We start from the raw sequence: 11,083 nt of genomic DNA, 5'->3' as shown, positions 1-11,083 counted from the left end.
CGGGGGGCGCCGGGGGGCGGAGCGGGCGCAGCCTGCTGGGAGAGCCGGCGTCTCCCTCCCACCCTTCCCCCAGACCGGGCTGAGCGGGGCCAGGCCGCAGTTTGGGTCCAGGGCAAAAAGGTCCCTCAGCGTGTGTGGTGCGGCCTAGCCCCGGCCGCCATCTGCTGGGTGGTAGGCCCGGGCCCCTCAGGGCTGGGCTGGTCCAGAGGCAGGACAGAACTAACTCATTGCCAGTAGGGATGGCATGGGCAGGCCGAGTAGGGCCAGCTCCCCTGCCGCTGGACACTACAGGGTAAACCCAATTTGGAACCAGGCCTTGGTGCAACCCCATCTGCAAGACATCAAGTTCTCGCCCCCCTCCAGCTCACTGCAGAGAGGACATTTCATGTTATTGGGCTCAAAACTCAGCATGGAGCCTGTGTGATCTTGTGTGGAAACTGCAAAGGAATCTTTCTCCTCCCTCGGCCAGAGCAATGACTAGTAGCTCTCTCAGCCCGTATGACTACTCCATATAAGCAACTAACTAACCCAGACACAGATCCACACAACTGTTGCTTCTTTTGGCAGTCACTTACATCCTACAGGGCAGAAATAACTGAGTGCACCAAAGACAACCTCTCAAAAAAAGCAAATCCCCACTACTTTTCTTGACATAGTTTGGTTCAGTTGCATAGGAAAAGGTCTTGTAATGCATTTGCTGGACCCACCACCCTTCTTGGTTGGTAAAAGCCACCAGTGAATCTATTAATCCACTTTTGACTAAGGTGAGAGGCAATGCTCTCAGTTACCGATATGTGCATTTGTCTGACCCTCTGGCTCAGGATCATGTTGATAATCTAACCACCTCTTGCTTATTTCTAATATCTCCTTCCAGGGCAAGATTATTGAAAAGATGCTAAGGAGCCAGTTGTAGCATCGTTTGGTATCTACCAGTATTTTAGACTATTTCCAGTTATGGCAGAGCTGGATATAGTATGCAGATACTAATGGTTATATTGATGATCTAACATCCATACCCATAGACCACATTGCATGTATCAATAGTCTCTGGCAGTTGGTTGGGAGATGCTGCCTGCGTGTCCTAGGGTTGTCAATCCTCCGGGGTTGTCCTGGAGGCTCCAGGAATTAAAGATTGTCCTGTGATGAAATCTCCAGGAATACATCCAACCAAAACTGGCAACTGTAGCCTGTCCCTCCATTTGATGGTGAAATTCTCAGGGACTAGAAGGCAAGGTATTCTCAATGGTGGGTCTTAGGTTTTGGGACTCTCTAACATCAGAAATCAGGTTGACACAGAGACTGGGTACTAGTAAATTGTATTGCAAGACAGTCTTACCACAAGTCTTCCTCCAATAGCAGAGCTAGAGAGTGGACCAGCTACATTCTACAGGAAAGCAAACATCCTAAGAAAGCCCACTATGAACAGCAGGTTTAATAGGGGAGTAGAAAAGAATTTAAGATTTTTTCATGGATAGAATTTTCATTTACATCGGTAGGGCCTAGACCCTACAGTGATAGGTGTATTAGAGATAGAGCTAGCTATCTTACTGACAAATACTTAATAGTGGTAGAAAGATGGAAAAGGTTAGACAAAGGTGTCAGGGATGGTCTGGACATACTTAATCCTGCCTCTGTGTGGCAGAATGAACAAAATGACCTGTTGAGGTCTCTTCTAGCTCTACATTTCTATGACAGCAAACAGAATGGCTTTTCACCAAGCATAATCCCACCAAGAATGTTTCTAAACTGATTTACACATTATATCAGAGGTGGGCAAGCTACGGCCCGCAGGACCGACCTGCCCAGCCTCTGAGCTCCTGGCCAGGGAGGCTAGCCCCTGGCCCCTTCCCCACTGTCCCCCTTCCTCCGCAGCCTCAGCACGACGCATTGCCAATGCTCTGGCCCACCACTCCTGCAGGGCAGTGTGGCAGTGGCGTGGCTGGGTAGCAGGGCGTTGCTGCTCTGAGCAGTATGGGGGGGGAGGTTGGATAAGGGGCAAGAGTTGTCGGGGGGCAATCAGGGAACAGGGGGTGTTGGATAGGCATGGGAATTCCGACAGGGCTGTCGGGGTGGGGGTGTGGATAAGGGTCAGGGCAGTCGGGGGGGGTTGGATAGTTGTGGAAGTCCCGGGGGTGGGCTGTCTGGGGGCAGGGGGTGTTGGATAGAGGGTGGGGTCCCGGGGGGCAGTTAGGGACGGGAGTGTGGATAGGTGTCGAGGCACTCAGGGGACAGGGAGAAAGGGGGGTTGGATAAGGGGTGGGGTCCCGGGGGGGGGGGGGGGAGGGAGGCGGTTAGGGCACAAGGAGCACTGGATGGGTTGGGGATTCCGAGGGGGGCAGAAAGTGGGAGAGGGTGGATAGGGGGCAGGGGCCAGGCTGTTGGGGAGGCACAGCCTTCCCTACCCGGCCCTCCATACAGTTTCTCAATGCCGATGTGGCTCTCAGGCCAAAAATTTTGCCCACCCCTGCATTATATGCTCTATAAAGGATCTTACTCCTGGGGGAATTCTGCACCACTGCGCATGCTCAGAATTTATGTCCCCCGCCCATTTCTTTGCTTCCCTGCAGAAAAATGACTTTCTGACAGGGAAGCCACAAGAGAGGTTATGAGTAGGCGACAGAACATGAGGAATTTCGTATCCAAGTAAAGCTAGAGAAACATTTTACCTTCTTAAAATTCTAAACTACCCAAGTTGGAGTTTAACTAGTTCACTGTGATTAATACCCCAAATTTTGTGGGGGAAATGCCTTGTGATGTTAAATTACCAGTAGTCAGGACCTTGATTTTAAGCTTCCTCAAAAAACGGAATCTCTTTACACAATGTCCCCTATTCCATGCCATGCCAGTTCAATGCCACAATGGTGACGGAAGAGTGCCACCAAAAGATACCTAACAACTTTCTGGCACAGTTTTGTCTTTCCTGGAGCCCTTCCATTTAAATACCTACCCAACCTAATCCTGTTTAGTTTGCAAGATCTGATGAGATTGCTGCCCATGCTGTTATGACTTCATATGATTGAAACACAACCTTTAAAAAAAAAATAAAAGAATGGGTTGCTGTAATCTCTAAAGAATCAGAAGATTTAACTGTTCACCTGTATAAAAATGCGCTGCTTCCTACAGAATAGTAAGAGCAAAGTATTTAAAACTTGAAAAAGGGTAGGCTGTAAAGTTATGAATGGACCAACTCTAAATGTTTAAAGCATTCCATCTGGATAAATGGATGAGGTGGAGAAACTGATTGGAAACTAGTTCAGATTGCTAAACAGTACAGGTAGGAAGACTGAATTAAAACACTGAAGGGAACATCTGGCAAATTAGACAATCTCTATTAAGTTTACAATGAAACAAGAAAAGATTCAATGCCAGTTTGATCAGCGAAGCTTTTAGAACGCACTTGGAATCACGGCGACTTCTCAGATAACCTATCTGCCAAGAGCACCAATCTTCTCAGAATAGTAGGTAGCTCATGTAGTTATGAATTTTGAATGGTTCTTGTCTGTGTGTCCTCTCCACTGAGCTATGTGGAAAAACAATTAACAGAAAGCCAGACACTTGTAAAGGTGTCTAGCTACAGCTGAAGAGGCTATAATGATAGGACCAAAGTGATAAGAATATTCTCAAGAGGAGCTTGCCTTTTTATTCTTGTAGGCTCCAATAAATATATTTCAAAATTAAATCAGTAAGTGTTGTACATCCTGTGAAGCAAATCAAAACTGATTCAACAAAAGAGGGCAGGTGGCTCATCTTTAACATGTGCTATTTAGGGGAAAAAATACCAGTTACTGTAACAGTGGGTCTTAAGAATGGATTTAAAAATATTTGTAGCAAAGAGATGATGGTTAGAAAGAATGTCAGATAAAAGTGAGATTTCATATTCATTTGGAGGTCATATGCTAAAACAGAAACATATTCAAGGAAGTTAAAGAACTTACCAAATATAATTTACCAGTGAACTCACTGTTCCTATTGTTGGGACTTTGAGTGGAAAAAAACCCAGCTGATACGGACTGCTTTCAGAGACAGGATATTGAACTATATGGACCACTGGTCTGATCCAATATGGGCAATTCCTAGCTTCCTAATGTTTGAAACAAATTAGTAACCCACTTAGTAGCAACTAGCTGTGCTACCACATCTCACTGGAAGAAAAAAGGATCATCCAGTAGTATCCTGGCTTAATACAATTTGGGAAGTGTTGGTGACAGGAAAACTCCCTTATCAAAATAAACCAAAATACAGAAATTATTTTGAAAAGTGGTTTCCTTTTGTTGAATTCACAGGTAAAAATCTCACCACTCTAGAAGTCAAGCCCAAAGTTGCTTGGTTTTTGTTCAGTAATTAGTGACAAATAGCAATTATTATGATCTTGTTTAATAAATGCCATTTGGTATTGTTATTGTTATGAAAACATTACCTTCTTAAAAGCAAAAACAACAGAGAGGGAAAAATAAGACGATTACAATATCTAATTCTTACAGATCTCTTTTTATCAGGTCAGCAACATATTAGTAAGGCTTTTGATGACAACACATGACAGTCTCATAAGCAAACTAGGGAAAGATGGTCTAGATTAAATTATTATAAAGTAGGTATGCAACTGGTTGAAAACACATACTCAGAATAGTTATCAATGGTTAGCTGTCAAACTGAGAGGACGTATCTAGTGAGGTCCCAAGGGGTCTTTTCTGGGTCTAGTGCGGTTTAATATTTTAATTAATGACTTAAATAATGGAGTGGAGAATGCCTATAAAATTTCTGGATGATGTCAAGCTGGATGGGGTTGCAAGCACTTTGGAGGACAGGATTAGAATTTAAAATCACCTTGATAAATTGGAGAATTGGTCAACAAGATAAAATTCAGTAAAGACAAGTGTAAAGTACTAAACTTGAGAGAAAAATCAAATATTCAGTTACAAATCAGGGAATTACTGGCTAGATGGTAGTATTACTGAAAAGGATCTGGAGGTTATAGTGAATATTGATTACGAGTCAAACATGATACAGTTGCTGAAAAGGCTAATATTCTGGGGTGTATTAACAGAAGTGTTGTATGAAAGACACAGGAGGTAATTGTCCCACTCTACTCAGTACAGGTGAGGCCTCAGCTAGAGTACTATCTCCAGTGCTGGACACCACACTGTAGGAAAGATATAGACCATTTGGAGAGTTTAGAGGAAAGCAACACAAACGATAAAAGATTTAGAAAACCTGAAACTAAAAAAACTGGCATGTTTAGTCTTGGGAAAAGGAGACTGAGGGGGCTTCAATAACTAATAACAGGCTTCAAATATGGTAAGAATTATTTTAAAGAGAATGGTGATCACTTTTTCTCCAGAAAGACCAGAAAATTAGAGAGAAAAAGGGAGCAAGGAAGCACCAGATAGCCACAGAACCACTTATAGCATAGCCCTAAGAAAAAGCTAATAGCTTTGAGTTCACTTACTGACTTGAAAGACGACTTGGAGCTGCAAGCAAAAACTGTTTGATTCCTCCTGCGTTCAAGGAAACAGGACTGTGTACATTCTTTGTAAATAAGGATTGCCTCAAAGAAATACTTGAGTGATAAATTTCTCCTTTTAACAGAAACAACCCACAGGGCCCCACATTTTGGGTAACAGCTCATATATATATATATAAACAAACAGTTTTTCTGGATACTAACACCTAGCTCATTTTCATTTTCATATTTCACAGCATTTTATAAGAGTTAACTACGACCACTACGCTCTCACTTGACTGATCTCCACCATTAGGATGGGTGAGCCCTTAACCTGCTGGTAAATTAATGCTGCTAGTTTGAGGGTTCATTACACTTGCCCCAGTTTCTCAGATAGTTGCATAGCTGGGTAGCTTCACAAACTAGACTGTCCAAGCCCTGCCTGGCTGTTCCACTGGAGCCTGTGCCTGGTACTAAGATCAGAGCTGGGAGAGAGCAGGAAAATAGATTCGACTGTAAGGGCTTGCTCGGATTGCATCTGGGGATCAGAGGCTTATTTCACAATATTCAGCAGCACTGAAGGAAAGTGGAGAGAAATGTTCCATGTATGCCACTAGCTTCACACCTTGGGGGAAAAGCTGGAAAAAGTGATTCTTATGTCAACTTGATACTGGATGTGGAACAAAGGATCAGATTGTAGGCTTGGCTGACATGAGTAATTAGACATGGGTGAGGCCTTATTTCTTAGAAGACACGATGAGAGAGGTAACTGGATTAGCAGGCTGGAAACAGAATGTCTGTACTAGCTAAAATTAGGGGGAACACTTAGGGAGCCATTTACAATGGGCAGGATAGTGTATATAACAAGTCCAGAACGTAAAGATAAAGAATAAGTCATACATGGACAGTGTGTGGACAGAGTGTGCTGTACAGGGATTGATTCTTACAAAGTAAACAAGCCAATCCCAAAACACATAATGTATAGTAAATGCAATGTAATATGTGAATGTATATAAAAGGAAGCTTGCTATGTAACTTTGGATATGTGGTTTGCCTTATACCACCCTCTACACTTGAGCCTAATCAACTTAAATGTAGGTTAATTGTATTCCAACAAATAAACCGCAGGGACAAGTTTGAAGCTGAGCTGAATTTTTGGGAACCAAGTGAATAAAGTCTGAGGCTACCGAGTGGATAAGGTCTCAAAAGCCACCCAACATACTGGTGCTGTGACTTGCTGCTCATCTGGAGCAGATAAAGGGCACATCCCTTAGTGTGAACACTGCAGCCATTGAGGGAAATGACATTGGATGGGATTATGGGTTTAAATATGAAGAAATTAACACCATGCAGGAGAAGAAGGTTAAATCTAAGAGTGGACTCTGTGGACTCCCCAGAGAAGTATTAGGGGGAGACTGGAATCGGATGAAAAAGGAACTCCAGAGCGTAGAACTAGACAGGCAAAAAAGAATGCTTGGCAGAGCACAGCAGAGGGCTGTTGAATGCCTTTGACATTTAAAAAAAATGTAGGACCCATTGGCAGCCATGAAAAAAAATAGTATCTACGTTTTTTTTACCCTACGCAAAGAAAGCTCAAATCAAGGCACTAGAGTCACAATGATTATTTCAGGTGGCTAAAACTTTACAAACAAAATGTGCCTCCTTAAGAAATAAATGTAAAAAGCATAAAAATCAAATAAAAAAAGCTAAAGAAAACATGTCAAAAGCAACCATCCTTCATGGACTGTATTTAACGTAGGACAGCTTTGCAGGTGAAGTGTACGGAGTTAAAAAATAAGTGCAAAAACCATAAATAAGCTTAATGCCACCAAAAAGATTTGCCTGACAAACGTGTCACTTTAAAACAAAAAGTTAAAAAAAGCATTTGCACAAATGAACATTGCAGCGTTTGGAGGTAAACAGTTGGGGGGTTGTGGAAATGTTAAAATTAAGGCATTCAAGAAGAGGAATGCTCAGTTTAATAATGGAACTCACTTACGGCAGTATAATAAAACCCTTAATAATAAAACAAATGATGCAAAGGGAAGGTCTGGTGGTGACAACTTCCACCATTATGTGCTTCATCTCCAGAGAAGCCATTAAAGACCTTTTGAGAAAAATGGCCTTTCCCGAGAAATGTGTCTGTAAATAATCAATTGTGCTGGCTGCTGCAGGCAAAATGACAATCTAATTTAAATTACTGGACTATAAACAATTTAATCAAAATCACTAAAAATTACATAGGGATTTCTATATGACTTAATTGCTTCCGAGTATACTAGTAAAAACAACCTGGGTACACTTGTATAAAAAAATAATTAAAAACAACACAATGGGCATTGATCAGCTCAAACAACAAATTGTAAAAAAAGGAAAACACGCCTAGTAAGTTACAAAGGAAATACTGCCTGTCCAAAACAGAAAAAAATTAGTGTAAACAATCAGCTTCCTAAAGCCTGAAATAGCTGAAACACAAAAGGAAAGCAAGGCAGTGAAAACAGCAGTAAAACAAGACGTGGTTAGAACACAGCGCTTATTATAGCCCAAGCCAAAAAAAATTCTCGCCTGTAAAAAAGCTTATTCAAAGTTTAAATATACAAATAAAAATTTGAGTTTAAAATGTAAACAACTTAAGTATCATCTGCTCATAACTTACAATTTACAGAAGGAAAACTTCAGAAATGTAAAATCATTTTAGGAAAGGAAGATTAACAGGCTCAGCTGGCAAGGCTAAGCCAAACAAGTTTAAAATATTTATTTGGTCTCTTAATTAGGATGACAAGATGTCCCATTTTTATAGGGGCAGTCCCTTTTTGGGACTTTCTTATATAGGCACTTATTATCCCCCACCCCATCCTGTTTTTCCACAGTTGCTATCTGGTCACCCTACTCTTAATAAACCGTTTACAACATAGCAAGGGACTGCAGAATGTAAAAAACACACTTATTTTAAAAGAAATGTTTAAAAGGAGGTGCAAAATCAATTAGCTTTTAAAAAAGTCCACTAAAAATCTATCTGAATCTTTCATTCAAAGCTGACAGACACTTTGGGCAGCAGCCAACACCTCCTGACACTCTTAACTTTATTAGTTAACCCTTCAGGTGCTTCAATGCTTTTCAAAATTTAACCATTTTTTGTAAATTAAGTAATAATGTTAAAGTTAAATTAATAAATAAAAATAAGGTGGCCAAAACGAAAATAGTGGAAAAAACCCCCAAATCCCTTTTTTGAATAATAAAACAGCAGCTGAAAAAGCTGAAACCCCCCCAAACAAAAAAAAACCCCACAAAACCAAAACCCACAACAACAGCGCACCTCCAGAGCTACACCAAAAATATGGCCACAAAAAAAGCAATGTTATAAACACTAAGCTTTACGATGGCTCCAGGCAATCATACAGTCACTTTGATGGGGATATATAGAAATTAAGTACAAAACACACAATTCCAATAGCTAATATAACAAATTAAAAGTAAAAGTTAAGTTGTAAAAGAAGTGTGTATTCCTATGGAACGTGCTGTGTGTACAGTTTAAAAATGTAACACAAATGTAAATAAAACATACTACTTAATTAAAATTCTATTAGGACTCCAAAGAAAAGCCACAATAAGTGGTTTTCTTTTTCAAATAGCTGTGTGCTTTAAAAGCAAATGCCAACCCAGCACAAATAAATATATCAGTAAATATTAGAAGTAAAAGCTATTAATCCTATTAAAAATCCTATTAAAAAGTGCCACCCAAACTCTGTTTTAATAAGTTCTTAATTGTGAACAATAAAGCTAATTTAAATGGTCCAATGGCCATTAAAAAAACCTGACAAAACTGTCAGGCATTAAAATCCTATCCAAAAGTTCAGTTTAATTGTAGGTGTAAAATAAATGTTACTAAGAAAACAAAAACTATAGAGTAAAATTTTGTAAATACATTAAAAAAGATTAAAAAGTCCTAAAACTAAAAACAAGTCCAAATAGTTTTGGATTAAAATGTATTTAAAACATTGTAAACAAATATTCAATTGATTGTGCCAGTGTTATGAAGTTTTACCAGTCTGCAGTTACCTAAAAAATTGTGTCCACTAAAATTTGGTAAAGTTATAAACGGTTTTAAAGAAACTTTTAGACAAAAATGCTACTTTAAAATGCACAAAACTGCTAAGATAAGGGGCAACTAAATTGAAAAAAGTGTATAGAATTAGCACAAAAAATGCAACAGTTTAAAATCAGTATGTTACTCTAAAACCAAGCTGATATAAAAATGCTCTTGAAACATACCCAAGCATTTCAGTAAAAAAATAGCAAAAGTACAGCATCCATTAAATAAGTAAAACCAAAACATAATTAATAGAACTTTAACAGTATATAATACACATAGTTGTAATTGCTTTTTAATGTAGTGTATAGCATTAAGTCAGTGCAGTCTAATATCATGTATCGTATGTAAATGATACATGCTGTATAATGTAAAAGCAGCCTTAAGAAAACGTGCTCTCTTATCACCAAAGAAAAGATTGCATCTGGAGATGACAGGTTTATTTCACAATATCGCGCAGCTATGAAGGAAAATGGAGAGAAATGCTGCATGCATGCCACTTATCACACTGGGAAGAGCCTTAGGTGAAAAGATGGACAAAGTGATTCTTACATCAACTTCATACTTGACATGGTACAAAGGATCCAATAAGGATGCAGAGCACATAAAATACATGATGAATAAGTCAACCTATTCCAACTCCTTTGTAAACAGGAAGGATATTGAGCTCATCTTAATGTATTCTTAGCTTATTTTTTCTTTATACTATTTAAGTTGGCCTCAGAAGGTGACTTTACCCAAACACACATAATAATATAACCAAGGCCTCATGAATACCATAATTTTATGGCTGCAGAATTTACCCTTAGAGGCAGCTAGAAATTTTGGCCACAGAAATTTCACCCCCTGAAAATTCACCTGCTAGCTTTTCTGTCTTTAGCACCCAGTCGGAACATTTTGCTAAAAAACAATATTTTCCCTGGTTGCATTTCCTCCTCCACAAGGAGGAGTCCAGTTTTCAGTGTACATGCTCCTGGCAAGTGCCAACCCTGAATCTTGAAGAGCAGGAGCTTCTCAGGCAGTTTTCTTTGATTAGGATAAAACAGCTTGGAGGTCCTTCTCCTTCCCTCAAAGAAATAAATCACTAACCATTCAATAACCATTCCCACCTAGACCTCTCTCCTTTCACCTACTCTCACTCTTCTTACACTTCTCCTCACTGCTACCCCCTAGAACAAAGAAAATGGAAATATATAATTAATACTATTATGTAGTCACTGGATCCTGTCTTGAGCAACCACTTGAGTGACTGTTCAACACAAAAGCTCTAATAAAGGTGGAGAATATTTATTTTCAGTCTCAATGGGGATTTTGAAGACGGGATGTTGAATAGAAGTAGGTTTCAGAGTAGCAGTTGTGTTAGTCTGTATTCGCAAAAAGAAAAGGAGTACTTGTGGCACCTTAGAGTATTCCATTTTTAAAACACTTGCAGCAGCTTGAGCTGCATACACAAATTCAGAATTTCCAAGATGCCAAAAAATTCAGCATTTGTGTACTGGTGAAGTCATGAAGCCTTTGCACAGAATACACAGGAATTTAAGAATAAGCCTTTG

The sequence above is a fragment of the Lepidochelys kempii genome, chromosome 9 (assembly GCF_965140265.1).
Source record: "Lepidochelys kempii isolate rLepKem1 chromosome 9, rLepKem1.hap2, whole genome shotgun sequence".
Lineage (NCBI taxonomy): Eukaryota > Metazoa > Chordata > Testudines > Cheloniidae > Lepidochelys > Lepidochelys kempii.
Note: the sequence above shows the minus strand (reverse complement) of the source record.